This window comes from Mya arenaria, chromosome 16 (genome assembly GCF_026914265.1).
Source record: "Mya arenaria isolate MELC-2E11 chromosome 16, ASM2691426v1".
In the NCBI taxonomy this organism is placed as follows: domain Eukaryota; kingdom Metazoa; phylum Mollusca; class Bivalvia; order Myida; family Myidae; genus Mya; species Mya arenaria.
The window spans coordinates 46,513,346-46,534,773 of record NC_069137.1 but is presented as its reverse complement, the minus strand read 5'-3'; the positions used below and the strand labels follow the sequence as shown (position 1 = coordinate 46,534,773).

Below are 21,428 nucleotides of genomic sequence, written 5' to 3'. Positions count from 1 at the left end.
ATAGATTATATATAAAGCTGTAGTTATCCAATAAAGCTTTAGATAAGTTACTTAAAGTGGTTTTATAATCATGTCTATTATAAAAAACAAAATGTGCATTTTGAACTCTCATTGTAAAGTTTAAAAGTTAGATTAAAAGTAGTATAACATATTAATAGGTAAGCCTTACTTTCGGATTCATTGAACTTATCATGAAGTAATTCGACATTTAACTCTTACCTTTCGCCCTACAAGATGCTACTCCGATTGGTTTCCAAAATCCGTTTCCAGTACAAGTCTGAGATGAAAATGGCACTGCTGCGAATCCTCTATTACATGTGTACGTTATGACACTCCCGAATCTATTTCCGTTTGTAGTATAAATTAAGCCGTTCGCAAGATTGTCAGGTGATGGACATTCTATTAAAGATACGAATCGACAGAATGATATAACATACGCACGCAGTTCTATTTTGATACATTCATATAAGCATGTTACGTATATTAACATTTACATACTGACCTACTACGATACAGTCAACTGATTCCCGAGGTTGCCATATTCCAAATTCATCGCACGTTTTACTTGATGGTCCTTTTAGATTGTATCCAAAATCACACGTGAACATAACCGTACTGTTATAATTGCCACTGGCAGAATAGTCCAAATTTCCATGTGCTATTGGTTTCAGGATGTCACATTCTAAAAGATGTAATGGTAATGTTGTTTTAGTTGTAGTGATATGTATACCAACACTAATTACAAGAGATAAAACACAACAATAAGCATACCCTTAAAAGGTGTTGTTAAATGTTAACAGTAAGTGTGTTGTTATGTACCGCTATTTTATTGTTATAGTTTGATTACAATGTTGGTAATTACACTTATAGGAAGTTTATATTTTGAAGTACATGCAAACTGTTCATTTATTCGTAAAATTGGCGGTGAACATAGATTATTATTCTGTGTTAGACTATTTTAAAATCACTTCATACATATACATACTCTTTTAAATTTGTTGTCAGAGACCAAAAGTTCCGAATGAAGGTGTGACCATAATTTATAGGTGCTACCATACATATATGTATAGAGCGAGCATCGTACATAATCGCATGAGTGCGACGAAAAAATACGATTTGTTTCGATCATATAAAGCTCTTTTACAGGAAATGGCGGATATACGCTCCGTCGTGATATGCTATTCGCTTATCTCCTAAGTCTAAGTAATATCATTCATTTGAAAACAATCTGGGATGCAAATGGACGGGTTATATTGAGAGCATTCTTGACATTTAACTATGCTGCAAGTAGATGGACAGGCGTGATTATATAGTTATTTGACCATTATGTTAACATTCAATAAAAAATGAATCCACAAAATATAAATATATGAAAATTGCTTTCATCTCACAAGAGTATTGGTAGTGTAAAGTTTCTTAAATGAAAACCGATATAGGCTTAGGACGTTTTGACTATTTGTAGAAGGTCAGAGTTTATTAGCCAGCAAGTTTTAATTTTCTGCGTATTTATTTATAACGATCTATTTCCATCTGTTTCTTGCCAATACGTTTTTTTAAGAATCTTCAGCTTGCTTTCAAATTTACATGAAGCTTACAATTTAAATAAAACATTGGTATAAGGTGATCCGTTTATTTACATTTTTATACCGCATAACACATACACCCACTATATAACCCTGTTGTATTAATTATTTTACGATGTCGTGTCAAAAAGGAAAAACCTAACGATACCTGATTTCGATTTGTGGTGTTAAAGGTTGTAGATCAGTGGCCTACAACCTAAATTTAGAACGTACGTACATTACAGCCAATGCTAAATGTATCAGGAATAGCAGATTAAATGTGCATAGTAAACTTACCAATATGATCGGTCGACTTTATCTCTTTAAGTATGAAATAAAAAAGCACATAAGAATTCATACAATACATGGATTTCACATAAGAAAGACAAGAAACTATATTTGTGAATACTGAAATGCTGCCTCAGCAGTTTTGGAGGTTTAACCGATTCACGTTTTTAATTTTTATCAGCTTTGAATATGAACGTTTGAAATGAAACATGGGGTTAATTTTTCATTAGGTAAATTTTATATATACGTGTATATACAATAAAACCGGTCGGTGGAATTACCAAAATCCCAGAATCCTGGTAAATACCGAAATCCCCTTTCATTTTTATAGGTATATATAGTTTTCTTTTATACACCTGGATTTAATACTTTATTGTGTTCAAATGTTGTGTGCCGTAATTGTTGGAGATTGGAGAGGGGTGGAGAAGTCGGAGGAGGAGTGGGGGTGGGGGTGGTGGTCGTGGTGACTAAAAACCGGGACTCCCTTTCATTTATTTCAATTATGCCTCTTACCAATACAATATGCAGAGAAGCACGTCTCCAGATGTTTTAACTGAAATATGTAATTGCCATTTCCACATCGTAAACATTTAACGTCCAAAGAACTGCTGCATGAGTCACTGCAGACCTTGATATCCTTGGTGACGTTAATATCAATTGGCAACTCGTCTGCAATGTAAACATGTTCATGCTCTGCGGTGGTTATGAAAATATAACGGTGATTTATAAGTAAGTAAATCGTTTATTATTGTGGCATGCGCAATACAAACGGAGTAGTAATAACATATAAACAAACATGTGCACATTACCCTTTGGGTTTAACGGTCACAATATCTAAAGTGTAATAAAAGTAACATACGTTATATAACATAAATTGACTTGTTATAACAGATACAATGTGAGTTCTAAGAGCGATAGAAAATGATCAAATATCACAGTAAGAGTACATAATAGTTCGTCTTTAAAGGTAGTCATTGAAAGCAAATATTCGAACATTTGCTCAGTTTCAAGATGCAGACAAACGTTTGAAAAACGGGATAACCGGTAATAAACGGTTACTTGTTAATTTCCAAATATATATTTATTCAAATTTATTTAACATTTCTTTAAATTTTAAACATTTTTTGCAAACATTTTCTGGTTCAAAGTGGAGTGTTCTGTTTTGATAAAGGATTTTAAAAGTAGTTCTGAAAGTTGATTTTTTCACTTCTCATTTTGCAGTAAATATATCAAATTGATATTTTCACTGTTGTTATTTCTCTGATAAAACCCATTATTTCATCGTAAAACATGAAAGAAAATGGAAATTATCATCATTTATGTTTTAGGTGCAGAGTTACCATTGAATAAGTTTTGACAATCTCTACATAGATTTACATGAATCTCTAATTTCACTTTGAATTGTCATTTACTCTGATTTGCGAATTCCAGTAATACGAGTACAGCATTGTTATGTCCTTACGCTCGAGTAGTGAGTAATACATATTAAAGAATAAAAGCTTCACCTATTAACCCTAAACCTGTATATTCATACGTTATTTTAAGATGACGTTTGAGGTAAATTTAAACGGCCTTTACTCATAATTTGACTGTTGTCTGAATTTATTATATACCTACTGCAACTCGAATAGTTGATATTGAATCCATACGTACCACCTCTGAACCACGATGTTGTTGTTCCGCATCCTTTTGTTGATGATGTTATCACAAAGTCGTCCATTGAATACCACCCATCATCCAACTTACTGTCACACAACATGGATTCTGAGCCAGAACTGTTGTATCCTACATGCCTTTGGGTGAGGTTACCAAGAGGCTGGATGGTCATATTGTGACATGGATCCTCAATCAGTGCTTTAAAATTAAGTATACGTTTCTTGGAGGCTTTTAACATAAGAAAAACGAAATGTTTTTGATTGGCCAAAATGTTTGTTATTGAATTGAAATATATCGTTATACAGTCGAACCCCGTTGACGAACACCCAGGGAATGGTGAAAATACTCAATCCTCGCAAAATTCGAGCCAATCGTGAATGTTTACTTTCATTAAAAGAATTCGACCTTTTCTTAACGTTCGCACTATTGAATTCGACTGAGCGCGCTGCTATTTTGCTGTTAAATGTGTGTTTTTCATAAATTCTATGTCATCATATTGTTGCTGAGATGTATTTGTTTTTATATTGAATCTATCAATCGTATTCATGCAATTAAGACACATGTCGTTGACCTATTTGCAACAGGTTGGCTTTGCAAACAACCGGCTTGAAGTAAATGATTTCTGACTTTTCGAAGTCATTTTAACAACACATATACCAGGAATGGAAATATACTTGTCTACCTGGCAAAATTGAAAACTTTAGTTTATGTAATAGCTAACCAATTATGATCGGAGGCACTGATTATTGTGATAGTCAGAGCTCCCACCAGGATTTGAAAAGGCTAGGGTGCTAGGCCAGTAAGGACACTTGTGATGCGCATCGGATGAGCCTTAATTGGGCAAATGCAAGGGTCAATGCTCAATTCTAATGTGAATGTGTTGTTACTACTTTCAATACTAATATCTTGTTATGAATAACATAGCTGTATTTTAATATAGTGTCCATATTATGTATAATTATTATTGTAATGCTTATTTCCAAAAATTGACTGTGTGAAACAAAAAGACGTAGCAGGTGTAATGAAAAGCTTAGCGCTAGAACGTAGCAGAATGGTGTCCCATCCCTACCTGTTATTTAGACCTAAACCTAATAGTGCTAAGTATTTCTTTCGTATTGGAACAGTATTTGAGCACATTCAGGCCCCAATTTGTCCAGACATCTTATATCCCTTATAACAGGATCAAGCGCATCACACTATTTTTGATTTGGTATAAATTTTGTTATAATGCCTTTCAGAATAACTTTGAGGCTTTAAAAAGATATGACATTTGGGATAAATAAGATATACCAATTTTTGTTTCAAAGCATCATATTGAAATAAGTAAATTTGCTAAATGAAATAAGATACTGAAATGAGTTAAGCTAAAGAGTCTTCGAGAAATCGGGGCAAGATGTCCGTGCTTAAAATCAGCTAATTATAACAAATTAAAATGACTGTTAATGTATAGGAATCACAAAAGTTTGTTAAATTCAGTAAAAGAGGGGGAAAACAAAATAAATCAAGACACTCAAAATGCTCTTATTAATCATTTTCGATATAATGTACCAGTTTGGAAATATGATTTGGGTAATACAAATATATAACTTTCGGTCAGCAACAAAGTCCCTAAGACGATATGGTCCAATTTGCCAGCTAAAAAGTATAAACAATTTCTCGTTATCTTGTTTATCGGACGTAGCTCATATTTATGGCCATACAGAGAGCTTCATCAGAGTTCATTTCAAAACATTTAAATATATAACGAAAATACTTATGTCAAATCTCAATCTAAAACCCATCCCAACTCTCCATATAACATTAAAAGTTTATTAAAAGTCATATATATGATTACACCTTTAAATCCGCTCCACATTTTATCATATAATAAGTTGATTAATACCTTTGGTCAAATTCCAATAGAAAAATATTTAACAGGAAAAGAGGTATTTGAGTACAATCCTTTTTTATTTACAATTACTCAAGCCTATTTTTAACTGAAGGATATTTTTTCTTCTAATTATTATTGGCCTTTTTAATCAACACATTCCATTAAAATATATTTTCAAAGAGAATTAAAACATGCAAGATTTTGAATCATGCTATGCTTAAATATGGTAAAATGAGTTGAGTCTAAGATCGAGATTTGACTTAAAGTATTTTCGTGATGTTGGGGCTTGATATACGCACATTTGGGAATGCATGAAGTGTCCTCCTCTGGGAACCAATGTCCAGTTTCGTTGCATCTTAACGATGACGGTCCTTGTATTTCATAACCACGAAGACATATGTAGACTAAGTGACTGTCAAATGATGTTCCATTTGAGATAATGTAGCCGTTGTCTGGATATACTAGTTCACCACACTCTGTTTGATAATACAGAAAATTTCATAAAACCACACAACCTTCGCCCTTAATTAAAAATACACGGAATCAATCCAAAAGATGACAATGAGTCTTTCAAACAAGACATTTCACATGTATGAATTTGCGTAGTACGATTATGTGTACATTCCAAAAATAGCTATTTACTATATCCTATATGCGCGGATATTTTAATTCAATAGTTATATCAACTTGTTTTCTCTAAAACATGGCAATTACGAAATAATTATCAACACTTGCTATGTCGATGTAGTTTGGTCGGAAATATTATTTCGAGATAACCGATATTCGATAAAACAGAATAGCAAAAAGTGTATTTCAAAACGCATCATATTCGAAAAAGGTTAAAGAACATCGAGATAACAGAGTTCGACATAGCGGGTTTAACCTACAATTGCACGGTATGGCCATGTCGAAGTTAAACTAGAAAACGAAACATGATAAAAAAAATTATAATTATCATCTGTGATATATTTCGCATTTCGGTTCCAATTAATGGAAACTATTGACTGGTGCCAAGAAGATTGCTTATTACAGTTTATTGAACGTACCGTAAGGTATACACTCGTTTAACTCATTTGGTTCCCATATTCCTGTGTCATAACAGCGTTTACGTTCTGGGCCTTGGATTGCATGTCCTGCCGAACAGTCAAACAATGCTTCATTTCCAAACCGTGTGGAGTTTGTCAACTTGAAATGCATGTTTTCTGGAACGTCGGGAGGACCGCAGTCTGAAAAAAATGAGTTAAATTCTTAAATATCAGGCAACTATACCGTTTGTAAATTGTGTTTTGGAGACTTCATTTTCAAAGAAAGGAAAGTAAAACTTGTACTTTAATATAGAATTTAGAGATTTCAAAAGGACATTTGTAGACCTGAATATAGTCATGCTATTTAGTTAAGACCAGAAAATGCGTATCCGCGGATCATTTGAATATGTAGAAAAATAAAACGGTGTGATAACATAGTGAGTAGGTGTCTCTAATTCACGAGCCGTATTATGTCCCTTTTAACAATTGTCAAGCTAAGCACGGTACTTTTGTAATACTGCCAAACCTAAATTACCTGTAAGTGAACACGTCAGTGACTCAGAAGGCAGCCATATTCCATCTGTGGAACACTTTTTAATAGTTGGACCAGTCGGTACGTATCCAACTTCACAATGAAACGTTGCAGTTGACAGCCTCCCTTGTGGATAATCTACGATGGCATGTTCAGGCGCCGCAATAGGTTCACATCCTGTTAAATTTGTAATTGTTATGATGAATATGTAATTACAATGTCATGTATTTCCGAAAAAACAAGCACACTATTTTTTCTCGTGATAGTTTATGATTGACAACGCATGGAAGACCAAATGGGCAGTTCCTTTCAAACTGATATATGACCATAAAAATGACCATAGTTGCATATTTAATACCACCTAATGCCTACAAATCAGGCGTGGAATCCAAAAGGCATCTTAGTGCAATCTTATGATCATTTCTCATTGAATCCATCCACTGTATAGGTCAGTTATATATATATATCAAGCAATCTGATAAGCTACATTGTTCGAAGATCAAATTAGGACCAATATTAAATACAACCCCAGCTGAAAAGTGAGAACAACGCACTATATACACAAACACACTACCTTCACCATGTGCGCTTCAGAAGTGGTTAAAACTGAACGACCGTTCACCTGAGCGAGGTAACGACCTGTTAAGTTCGTTCATTAGTTTATTTTCAATGTGTTACACGAAGTGGGAGCGGGGGTTGTAACGACATGTCAAGCTCGTTCATTAGTTTGCTTTCAATATGATATACCAGGTGGAAGCGGGAGATGAAACGACATGTGAAAGTCATTCATTAGTATGTTTTCAATATGTTATACGAGGTGGGTGCGGGAGATTTAAAGACATGTAAAGGTCGTTCATTATTTCGTTTCAATATGTTATACGAGGTGGGAGAGGCAAATGTAAAGACATGTTAAGGTCGTTCATTAGTTCGTTTCAATATGTTATAAGAGGTGGGAGAGGCAAACGTAAAGACATGTGAAGGTCGCTCAGTAGTTTAATATCATATGTTATACGAAGTTGGAGTGGGAGATGTAACGAAATGTTAAGGTCGTTCTTTAGTTTGTTTCAATATGTTATACGAGGTGGAAGCGGGAGATGTAACGAACGTCATGTGAAGGTCGTTCATTAGTTTGTTTCAATATGTTATACGAGGTGGAAGCGGGAGATGCAACGACATGTGGAGGTCGTTCATTCATTTGTTTCAATATGTTATACGAGGTGGACGCGGGAGATGTAACGAACGTCATGTGAAGGTCGTTTATTAGTTTGTTTCAATATGTTATACGAGGTGGAAACGGGAGATGAAACGACATGTGAAGGTCGTTCATTAGTTTGTTTCAATATGTTATACGAGGTGGAAGCGGGAGATGTAACGACATGTGAAGGTCGTTCATTAGTTTGTTTCAATATGTTATACGAGGTGGAAGCGGGAGATGCAACGACATGTGAAGGTCGTTCATTAGTTTGTTTCAATATGTTATACGAGGTGGAAGCGGGAGATGCAACGACATGCGGAGGTCGTTCATTAGTTTGTTTCAATATGTTATACGAGGTGGAAGCGGGAGATGCAACGACATGTGGAGGTCGTTCATTAATTTGTTTCAATATGTTATACGAGGTGGACGCGGGAGATGTAACGAACGTCATGTGAAGGTCGTTTATTAGTTTGTTTCAATATGTTATACGAGGTGGAAACGGGAGATGAAACGACATGTGAAGGTCGTTCATTAGTTTGTTTCAATATGTTATACGAGGTGGAAGCGGGAGATGTAACGACATGTGAAGGTCGTTCATTAGTTTGTTTCAATATGTTATACGAGGTGGAAGCGGGAGATGCAACGACATGTGAAGGTCGTTCATTAGTTTGTTTCAATATGTTATACGAGGTGGAAGCGGGAGATGCAACGACATGCGGAGGTCGTTCATTAGTTTGTTTCAATATGTTATACGAGGTGGAAGCGGGAGATGCAACGACATGTGGAGGTCGTTCATTAGTATGTTTTCAATATGCTATAAGAGGTGGGAGCGGGAGATTTAACGTCATGTGAAGGTCGTTCATTAGTTTGTTTCAATATGTTAACGGGATGGGAGTGTGAGATGTAACGACGTGTGTAGGTCGTTCATTAGTTTGTTTTCAATATGTTATACGAGGTGGAAGCGGGAGATGCAACGACATTTGGAGGTCGTTCATTAGTTTGTTTCAATATGTTATACGAGGTGGAAGCGGGAGATGTAACGAACGTCATGTGAAGGTCGTTCATAAGTATGTTATCAATATGTTATACGAGGTGGAAGCGGGAGATGTAACGAACGGCATGTGAAGGTCGTTCATAAGTATGTTATCAATATGTTATACGAGGTGGAAGCGGGAGATGTAACGAACGGCATGTGAAGGTCGTTCATAAGTATGTTATCAATATGTTTTACGAGGTGGAAGCGGGAGATGTAACGTCATGTGAAGGTCGTTCATTAGTTTGTTTCAATATGTTAACGGGATGGGAGTGGAAGATGTAACGACGTGTGTAGGTCGTTCATTAGTTTGTTTCAATATGTTATACGTGGTGGTGTGGGAGTTGCAACGACATGTGAAGGTCGTACATTAGTTTCTTTCAATAAGTTATACGTGGTGAGAGCGGGAGATATAACGACATGTGAAGGTCGTTAATTAGTTTGATTCAATATGTTATACGAGGTGGGTGCGGGAGATATAACGACATGTGAAAGTCGTGTATTGGTTTGTTTTCAATATATATTTTACGAGGTGAGAGCGGAAGATGTAACGGCATGTGATGGTCGTTCATTAGTTTGATTTCAATATATTATACGAGGTGAGAGTGATAGATGAAACGGCATGTGAAGGTCGTTTATTAGTTTGTTTTCAATATGCTATACATGGTGGAAGCGGAAGATGTAACGACATGTGAAGGTCGTTCATTAGTTTGTTTCAATATGTTATACGTGGTGGGTGCGGGTGATGTAACGACAGGTGCAGGTCGTTTATTAGTTTGTTTTCAATATGCTATACGAAGTGAGAGCGGGAGATGAAACGACATGTGAAGGTCGTTCAATAGTTTGTTTTCAATATGCTTCACGGGGCGGAAGTAGAAGATGTAACGACATATGAAGGTCGTTCATTAGTATGTTATCAATATGTTATACGAGGTGTGAGCAAGAGGAGTAACGACATGTGAAGGTCATTCATTAGTTTGTTTTCAATATGTTACACGAGGTGGAAGCGGGAGATGTAACGTCATGTGGAGGTCGTTCATTAGTTTATTTTCAATATGTTACACGAGTAGGGAGCGAGAGATGTAACAACATGTGAAGGTCGTTCATTAGTTTGTTTTCAATATTCTATACGAGGTGGGAGTGGAAGAGGTGTCCCATCCTTTACGATCATCTTAAAGAAAGCACTATTGAAATAACCTTTGTCAAGCATTCTTTAAATTCTCAACTCCAACATTCAGTGACAGTATGACAAACATGAACTTAGATTGTTATTCCTGATTATGAGATTTAAGCACTTGCTATTTCGGGGACACCAAACATGTTTTGTATGCCCGGCCTACGACGCAACAGGACACACATAAATAATGTTTCGCTCACCGATGTGTTTTTCGCTGCCTTGCTGATTGTTTAGTACGAAGAAGGTTGTTTAACTTACTACAGCCGACGCAATTACGATAGTGATTACCTGAAAATACGACAAATCTTCTACATTCAGCCATTGTATAATTTTACTCATGTTATAATTATTATAACGATTGGTTAATTTCCGCAAAGGTACCATACACATGTACCTTATATTGATGGATTGAAAATCGATATCGCTAGAAATTGGCAGATTGGATATCATTATTAAGTACAATAATTATCTCGGAAAGTGATTTTGGAATAACATTATATTAGGCCATTATGAAACTTTGTACGTTTGTAAACAGACACAAATAGAGTTATAATATATTTTAGGTACCACTGTTAACATTTTCAACAAATGTTTGTCGGGAGAGCAGGGCATCGATGTCGGCTGTGTTTGCCTAAAAAAGCAAACATACTATGTCATATCATAGTATTATGCCAAATCAATAGATGGATGTAGTCTGTAATTAATTATATCGCAATTAAAAATTAGAAACGCCGCAATGCGAGGAAGCCAAGTTTTTGTTATGGGCAATCAGAAATTATAGCCAATTAATTTGTTGTATGTCTTTATCTTTACTTTTATCAAAAAGAGACGCTCCCCTCAAAAGCAATCCCAAGCTAGCTCTTTACATAAGCTACCCATACACCAAGTATATTCAATATCTATAAATGCTATCCAAAGTTATTTGGCAAAAAACATTTTTCTATTTCAAGTAACAGTGACAATGACCGTAACCCCTCCCCACTCGAAAGCAATCCCAAGGTAGCTCTTCACATGCTACCTACACACCAAGTTTCATCAATATCTGTCAATCCTAACTAAAGTTATTGGTAGGAAACCATTTTTCTATTTTTAGTAATAATGCCCTTGACCTTAGCCCCTCCCAGCTCAAAAGCAATCCCAAGCTAGCTCTTCACATAAGCTACCTACACACTAAGTTTCATCAATATATATAAATGCTAACTAATGTTATTGGGCAGAAACCATGTTTCTATTTTTTGTTACAGTGACCTTGACCTTAGCCCCATCCCCCTTAAAAGCAATCCCAAGCTAGCTCTTTACATAAGCTACCTACACACCAACTTTCATCAATATCGGTCAATGCAAACTAAAGTTATTGGGCAGAAACAATTTTTCTATTTTAAGAAACAGTGACCTTGACCATTTTTCTATTTTAATTAATAGTGACCTTGACCTTAGCCCCTCCTCACTCAAAAGCAATCCCAAGCTAGCTCTTTACATAAGCAACTTACACACCAAGTTTCGTCAATATCTATCAATGCTAACTAAAGTTATTGGGCAGAAACCATTTTTCTATTTTTAGTTACAGTGACCTTGACCTTAGCCCCTCCCAGCTCAAAAGCAATCCCAAGCTAGCTCTTCACATAAGCTACCTACACACTAAGTTTCATCAATATATATAAATGCTAACTAATGTCATTGGGCAGAAACCATGTTTCTATTTTTTGTTACAGTGACCTTGACCTTAGCCCCATCCCCCTTAAAAGCAATCCCAAGCTAGCTCTTTACATAAGCTACCTACACACCAACTTTCATCAATATCGGTCAATGCAAACTAAAGTTATTGGGCAGAAACAATTTTTCTATTTTAAGAAACAGTGACCTTGACCATTTTTCTATTTTAAGTAATAGTGACCTTGACCTTAGCCCCTCCTCACTCAAAAGCAATCCCAAGGTAGCTCTTTACATAAGCAACTTACACACCAAGTTTCGTCAATATCTATCAAGTTACAGTGACCTTGACCTTAGCACCACCCACCCCCCTTCAAAAGCAATCCTAAGCTAGCTCTTTCCATAAGCTACCTACACACCAAGTTTCATCAATATCTATCAATGCTAACTAAAGTTATTGAACAGAAACCAATGTTTGACGCCCGCCCGACCGCCCGCCCGCCCAACGACAACCTCATTCTAATAACCCAGTTTTCGTCGAAAACCTGGTTAAAAACAACAACAAGAAAAGTACGGGGAAAGGACAAGTCGTCTACAATTTAACCCAGATTCCTATTGTAGCGATAAGACTAAGAATAAGGCAAAAGAGACATCAAAAAGGACATACTGTGACACAAGAAAAACACGTGTTTCTTGCACTGTTTAGTTTACTTATAAAACATCGTTTAGTCGATACGGACGACCCAATGAAATAGATTGTTATCATACTGATTTAAAGGAAGGACGTTTTGATGGTTTTGTTAAATCGTTGTCGAGTAACAAAATGTAACGAAAATCTCGCCTAATACATATGCTTAAGTAGATAAAACTGTTATGCCAAAATACTGTTTGGATGTGTTTTGTTAGTCTCGACTCAGAATTTGGCTTAAATTGCTATATTCTTTAAAAGGAGTGGTTGGATATCAATCAAACTTCACAGAAATGTTTTTTGGAAAGCGTTCTTTGAGTTATACTCAAGTTATTAACTTCTGAATTCTGGTAGCCATGGCAACGATAAAAAAGGCAATTTTAAAATAATACTAAGCCAAACCATTAGGCAAACCGAGAGTCTACTTTTTTATATGTAGCATTGAATAATGGTATTCTACTAGGTCTGCTCAGATTGTGCTCTTTTGGTCAAAATTATCCAAGCCTTATGTTTCATTTTCAAATGCTCTTTTGCTTTCTTTCCTAATACTTACCTGTTGCTGTGTTGAGTCATTTCGATCGACGAAGGACGACGATTGAGATCAGCTGAACTCACGGTTTTCCTGAAACGTAAATGTTTTAGTATAGCATAAATTTGAATCCGTCAACAATTCATTTTATAATGAAGGTGTACATGTGGCTTTAACACTCCGAATTTAACGACAGTTGATAAGACTAAATTACTAATGACAAACAAACATTTTCAAAGCATAGCGGGATTTGCATTTTTGGTAAGTGCGGTGATCATCCTCAAAGAAGTAGAAAGTGATGACCATTTTATTTATGTTGTGTCTTTAGAAGCTATGGTAATGCCACAAACAATCCTTACAATATAATATAGGATGACATACGAGTCGAGTGAAGAGGGATCAGTTGAAACATTAAGGAAACGGCTGAATTAAGAATCAGAATACTACACGTTGCATGTGAAACCGTATGAGCAATTTTTCAGAGAAAACAAATAGAAAAAACTTTGAGTCTTTTAGACAATAAAGCATTTTCAGTAACACGATGTTAAATTTGTCAACGCGAACTTCTAATGAACTGCCGGAGAGTATACGTTGGCACATACACAATGAATTAAGACTTTGTTATAGGTGTTAAGGCTGTTATTACTGTTCTAAATGATGTGGACGCACGTCAGGCATATGACATGAAAAGGAAAACGCACCATCATTTGTTGCACAAACAGGGTTAAAACCGCATATAAGAAGCTTTGAACAGGTATTTGCAAATACAGAATGTACAGGCAGCATCATAGCACTTGAAACAGTTCTATGACATTGCATCAGAACTTTATATTTGCAGACAACAGTACTATCAATGGCAGATTGAGTTTCAACCTCAACATGGGAGTATGAAAATGCCGTTGAATGCAAATAACTGGACAGTTGATTTAAATGAGCATAGCAGTAACAAAGAAATAATTGTATAAGGCATTGAAATGAATAAAGACTTGATTATTGTGATTTACATCTGTTGTTGAAGTATGGGGTTATAAAGACGAAATAATTGTTCGACTCACTCCTCTCGGCTGGACATGTGTCGACACAGTGAATTAAAATGATCAAGCAAGCAATAACTTAACATTCTTTACAGTAAACAATTGTGATTTTGTCAGAATAAAAACTGGATCAATAACCGTTAATAGTCCAGAAAAGCAAAATAATGTGTAGGTGAACAATCTTGTAAAAAAGGACACATTTTTTGGCTAAAATAAGAAGCAGATAAAATGTTACTATGCCTTGTTAAGACAATGTATGTGAATTACCAGATATTTACGGCATGGTCATAAGGTAGAAATAGCGTATTATCTGCACATTTCTGTCGAAATTATCTCGGTATCCTTCATAAGAACCTTTGTTTTCGACATTTATTCATAGTGTTTTGTATAATAAAAAAGTGTATTAATTGTGGTAAACCTTACTTGGGAGTAAGAGTGGAGTTATAATTTGGTTGCGATGGACACGTGAACATAGAAGAGGTGCATGGCGGCAGACGAACGTTCGGAAAATCCTAGCACGCGAATGTCTGTACTCGAAGAAACTAATTACTTACTACATAACAATTATTTGCTAGGTTAAATAGTTGTTTGTGAAAAAAATAAAAACAAACTTTGGAAATACGAACATTGAAAGAACAACACGAAGTGCTTCAGAGGAACAATACTAACCGTGTATTTCTGTGAACACGAGTTTACATTACTGAATAATTAAGGGTCTAAAATATTGAACTTCTTTAAAAGGTACAATACTCCTCGTTCAATTATGAACACAAGTTAACATTAATTTGATTGGAGTATTACAATTCAGTACAATACATCAATTTAACTAGCAGAAGATAGCAATACAGAGAAGACGTTTATTTGTATGTTAATATTGATTAGTAATAAAATTAATCAACGTATTGTTCTTAATTGTTTAATATTTGTATATAAAGCTTTTCAAACTTGATTACAAGGCATAAAGACAACCAGATATTGCATTGCTGGCGAATGATATTTGATGAGATATGTTTTTGTGCAAAATACTTATCAAAATATATATGTATTATAGGCTTTGTAAACGTCATATATGCCATCTGATCCATTATTTGATTATTCATAATTTGACTTCTTTATAATTGTTTAATTACAGGATGTGTACAGTTGAGAGGAATCACGATTGAAATAAGTGCTTGCGATATACATTTGTCAAATAACTGCATAAAACTTTGCATTTATTTATATATATGGCTAGCATATACTTGACATTATACATTTGGAACTGGCTCATTGGTGTGTTTGCATAGCTAACTAGATATGCTTCCACATCTAGCATTTAAAACGATCTGTTGTATAGACGGTTTTAAAAGTGCATGTGCTACAGCTTATAGATGTTGAGAGATTGGTTTTTTGAGTATGTAATGTATAAACCAGGTACAAGAATAGTATGGTATATTATAGTTGTATTATAGTTGTCTAGTTTTTTGTACTTCATATATTATATTCTGGAAAATGATGTTTTGTAATAATTATTGCATTGTGTGTTTAAGGCATATACATTTGTGTATCTTTATATCAATTATAATTTTGCAGTAGGAAATCCTATTAAGCTGAGTTAGTTTAAGATTTGAATACATTAGTGTGTACGGTAAAAATCTAAAAGCAGGCAGGTAAGTTTGGAATATCTATCAAAATATAAGTAGAAGGTAAATGATAATGGTTCAATTGTAAATTCAAACATTTATATATCATTTCAACAATAAAAACTTCGTTTTCACCTAAAGGTTTTTACTTTAAATAATTTATTGATTGATTTATTACATTCAGTCAATGTTGGGAGAACCATCTGAAGAAAATATATTTCACGTACCTATAGTTGAGCGCAATTGATATTGGTAGTATGTAACCGGGGCTTATATTTCAGAACTGTTGTCGGCCACTTCGTGAAACAATTTCGTTGAACACAATGATAAACTATCAGAGCATACTCATTGCTATGAGATTTCGTTCGTATTACTTTATCACAAATTAAAACGTCTATGAATACAAAAAAAATCATTTCATTCAGATCTTAAGTTATTTCGTTTACATAACCACCTATACAGCTGGTGCACTTGCTTAGATGCACGCATATCCTTTAAACTTTATACGATTTAAGCAACATCTTCGGATAACGCTTGTGATAGTTTCAATGACGTTTTATTGCGCTGAAATCTATTGAACTTGATAAAATGCCATTTTGGACACCACGCCGCTGTGCAAAACAGCCGAATATATGAGACATTTAGATGTCCTCGAAACGTTTATGACTTTGTTGATTATGCACATTAAAATGTTGCAAATTAAGTGTATAATTGATCATTGACTATTACATTAATGCGGTTCATTTGTTTATGAAACACTTGTCCCGTGCACGGTTAATTTTTTACAAACAGCGCGCTGATCAAATGATTTCATACACGCCATACACCAAAAATACAAAATACAAATACAGTCAATCTCAAATGGAACATGAACCATGAGATATTCAATATACAAAGCAAGTGTGCATTGTCTTTGCATCTAATATCAATATCACGAGTCCAAATTAAGCTGTAGAGAATATAATATTTAAATGTGTTAATCCATGATTATTGGTGTAATATTATAGCTTGTTTTCGAAAGAATACAATAACAAATCTTCAAATTATAATGATTAACGTAACAGTCATTTTATGAAAGTGATAAAAAATGTTTTCATAGGACGAGTGATTTTAGCGAACATTAGACGGAAATGAAAAGTTGGAGTCAATCAGTAATAAAAATTAATTTCATATTAAAAACTCGTAAAATCTTCTATTATATCATATATCATTTTTACATTGCGCCGCGCTGCTCTAATCATTGGGCAATATAAAAATAAAAAAAAGTAATTTAACCTTGCGTGTAATTCAATGTTAACGTTACTTTTTCTAAAGAAATTTAATACGTACACATAAAACAATACAGAGTGATCCTTATCATAAGCTAAATAACCATCTGTTTATATTAACCTTACCTTATAGAAAAAATCAACGGTAAATAAATCACAAATTATTTCATTTGATTAGATGTTAACATGCTTTATTCCATTTGTCTCTACCAGATATATCTGTGCACAGGTAATAAGCGTCGAGTAATTAATAGCATGACATGTATCTGATCAATAGAACATTTTGGGTCACATCTATCAATCAATTGTATACAGCTCATTGAGGTTAACGTTGAAGGTAGACAAACTAAAGCAAAAAAAAATAAACATTTATTCAATAATTAGGCAATAGTTAGATGACATAAATTTAAATCTGCATGATTAAGAATGGGGGAAGTGAGCGTAGTGAATTAACAATTTAAAAATTAACAATTTAAAAACGAAGTACTAATGTCGACAGTCTTTTCCGTAACAATGTGAAAGCTTTTTGATCTAAAATCTGTTGAAATCTTCTTTTGTAAAATGTGATTAACTCCTAACGAACCAAACACATGTCACAAAGAATATTTAATTCACTCCCAAAAAAAATCGTTCCTCAAAACTTAATAAAACATGTTTTTAAACGTTTTAATTTTGGACCTTCCCCACCCACTTTTGCATCGCTGCCGGCCCTTAATGCATTGTAAAAAACAGTGATATCAAATGCAATGGGCACGTCGTCGTTGCAAAATTTCGTGCGTGTCTTTGGCTGTTAGGCAATAAATGAAATCTCGGAGTGATGAACACTGAATTCTTGTTTGTAAGAATTCGGCGGAAACAACGTCTTTTCCACAAAATAATATACCATGACAAATAAACTGTTTTCCAATATCAACAAGAACATTATTGACGCCTGCATTACACATGTAAGCTCTAATTCTTGTTTATAGCATTTGTTATATTATCCTATTTAAATATAGCTTATTGCTGACCCAGCAATTAATTATGACTTTAACCATGAGTTGAGACCCCACGTAACGCCCCCACTTACGCAAAATCCTGGACTCGCCCCTGCAAAATCACACACGTGTCTTTATTTGATTCAGTCCGACACAAAAAGTGTGGGGTACGACTAACAGGGTGAGTTTAGGCGATAACCTAGCATTGTGATATGTACCGCTTGATTCCTTCACATTTCCTGTATAATGAACCAAAACAAGGGAGAACATTGTTCCAGCCCGAACCATTGCTTAGTTACATAGCGGATTTTATGACAGGACACTTTTCTGGTGACCTGTATGACGTCGAGTTCTGTGTGTAAACACATATCCTTCGAGACTGCAGTTCGAGACGGATACATGTTTACTCATCGAACGAGACGTGATGCACGTTACCAGAAAATGATTTTATCGTAATATTCCATTTATTATATACCTGTTTATCTAAGTATTACTTTTTATTTTTCGGTTTCAATTTGATTTAAATTTACCGCAAACTGTCAAAACATGGAATGGCTTGCGTGAATAATTTTGTGGCGTACTTTTGTGTATTGAAGTCAAGGGAGGCTACTACAGCGAAACGAATTCAGAAGTTACAGAATTCACATTATTGAGCAAAATAAGAAAACAATATTTATATATCTTAGCAAAATTAACCAATTGCTAATACGAAAATAATCAATTTCACAGCATAAAAAACAACAACAATAAACGGTACTTTACGAATATACACTAATCGTCATTTCCTGTAGACGTAACGCGGCCATTTCTTGACAATCATGATATGCAGAATTGAGGGAACTTCGTGAGTCAGCCGCTATTTTTATCGATGACGCGAATTCACATTCTTCCTTGTATTGGCGAGCTGTTCATGTTTATGCTAATTCTAATTTATGAGCTCCGAAATGGCTTACATCTAGTTGTCTAGATAGATTGGAAGTGTTCTCTTTCGTGCTTATACTCATGTTTTGTTGAAGAACCATGTTCCTGAATTTTACGTGCTTCTGGAGCGTGAATAAAGTAAGATAATTTTATGTATTCAAATATTGACAGTTTTTACCGTGTTTTTTGTCACGCTATTTTTTAACAAAGTGAAAGTACGGCAAACTGTATTTGTATTGTTGGATATGGAAAAAGAAATTGAAAGGCATATAATAAACACATTTGCCTATAAACCAAAATGAGTCTAACTGCTACAGTTTAACACTGCCATTGATACGACGCAAGTTGTTAAGGATATAAAACCTTTACCACCGGTATCCTATGCTTTACATTAAATGTTTGACGGTTGTAATTTACATGTAGTGTATATCAGAACACATGTCAAACCGCATAAAAACTGATCAATACATTTACACATTGGACACATATCAGTAGTTGGAATACAAACATGTTCCGCATAACCGTCTTTGTGTTCTGACTCAATATGTTAAATTACACTATAAACATAATATAAATTCAATAAAACCATATTCATCTTTGCAATTAACTTAAGGCAATGACTACATTCAAGGATTGTTTTATTAAACAGCTACACTAACAGTGCGTCCAAAACAAAATTGTACAAATTACTAAACAATATCGGAATACATGTTTCGTTTGACTTTTAACTAATGAATTCTTAATTTAATAGACGGCATTGCAATATGTTATTTTTATGCCGAGTTTTTCCCTTTTTATTTACATATTTGCAAATATAAACTATTTACTTATCGTTTATTGCTACACTATAACACTTAGTAAAAATGTTAATAACTAAAGTGTTATATTTGTTGTGTTTCGAATGTATAAGTTATGAATATTTATCGAGCTAACTGATACAATAAGAGCTAAAAAAGTAAAACAAGTTAATAACTAAGAATAAGATAACAGGTAAAGTATTGGTAAATGAATACACAAAATTTGCAGCTAATCGCTATGTGATTGTACATGTAAATATGGCTCGTTACTGATTTGTAACCTATAAAATCTACAACTTGGCGTATTGTGTATTTTACTGCTATTTGCACATAACACGAACTTATTTCTGCTGAAATTTTAATAATACAATGAAAGGTTTAGAAGTAACCTCGGTATTAAAACAAGTAGGAGTCAACGAAAGACTAGTTAACTGGGGTGTTAGGGTACGAACTCATCTTCACACTGAACAGCTTTTATTCCAATATAACCCTTTGAATGCGGATTGCCTGGCAAGTGAGCTAATTGCACAAAATATGTTAATGTATTTTAGTATACTTAGGCGTTGAATAACAAAAATTAACACATTGTGTTTGCGAATATTTGTTTATTGTCGTCTTTTGGCATTATGTATCTCTCGTTGAGATTCTGTCAGTAATGTAACTTTAAACAATGTCATAGTTGAGGTTTTGTCTGCCTGTCATGTGCCTGAAGTTTCGATTGTATCTTTTTTACAAATCATTTTACCTTTCGCATTATGTATGCATCTAATTAGGACAATCTAAACATATATTTCTGATGAATTATCTCCGTTTGTATTTATATCTTCTAAGCGGTTTTTTATGTACTATACTTAACGCATGGACTATTATAGCATTCCATAATTACATAATACTATGTTAAAACGAAATATTATTGAACATAAGTATCAACGACAACACAAAAACAATCAAATATTATTAATTATAAAGAAAAGATTTAACATTTTCATAATGTATTAACATATCAATAATACTATGGAAACTATATGGACATGTCCAGTCAACAAACAACATAAAACAATAAATCCCGTGAATGCACACGATGAATGCCTTACTGACACTAAACGAAGGATTGCAAACAGAACATCATAGGAACAGCTACCAACGAATCAGAACAATTGTCTTAATAAAAAATGCTGAGTTATAATGGCTTAAAAAATCATTTTAATTAATAATTTACATTTACGTAGCATATTTCGTCTTATACATACTAAAAGTGTATGAATACACGTTTAGAATGTATTATTAACAATGCATGAGTAGTTCATTCTTGTTCCGCTTTCTTTAACAAATATCTTCGACTTACATTTGATCTTGTTATGGATTATTACTTATTGGAACGTTCACTTGTCTACAAAAAATAATTATAGCATGTAGGAATTTGTCATCAATAGAAATAACAGTAAACACTATGTATCGTTGATATTTCAAAGTGTATTAAATATATAAAACGTAATTTACAACACGCAAAACACGAAGCCATTGGGATGGATACTATTCAAAATAGTTGACCAATGATAAAACACGGAAAATGTGAACGTCTGTTTTCAACATTCCTACAGTAC

At 34.2% G+C, this 21,428-nt stretch overlaps 1 long non-coding RNA gene across 1 annotated transcript; it reads right to left on the bottom strand.

Moving 5' to 3' along the window:
* Nucleotides 1-532: 532 nt before the first annotated feature.
* Nucleotides 533-2,409, bottom strand: LOC128221908 (uncharacterized). The gene is made up of 3 exons (XR_008259028.1): nucleotides 2,364-2,409; nucleotides 1,860-1,883; nucleotides 533-682 (listed from the first exon to the last, which is right to left on the bottom strand). It is a non-coding gene; the product is annotated as an uncharacterized LOC128221908 (long non-coding RNA).
* Nucleotides 2,410-21,428: the final 19,019 nt, after the last annotated feature.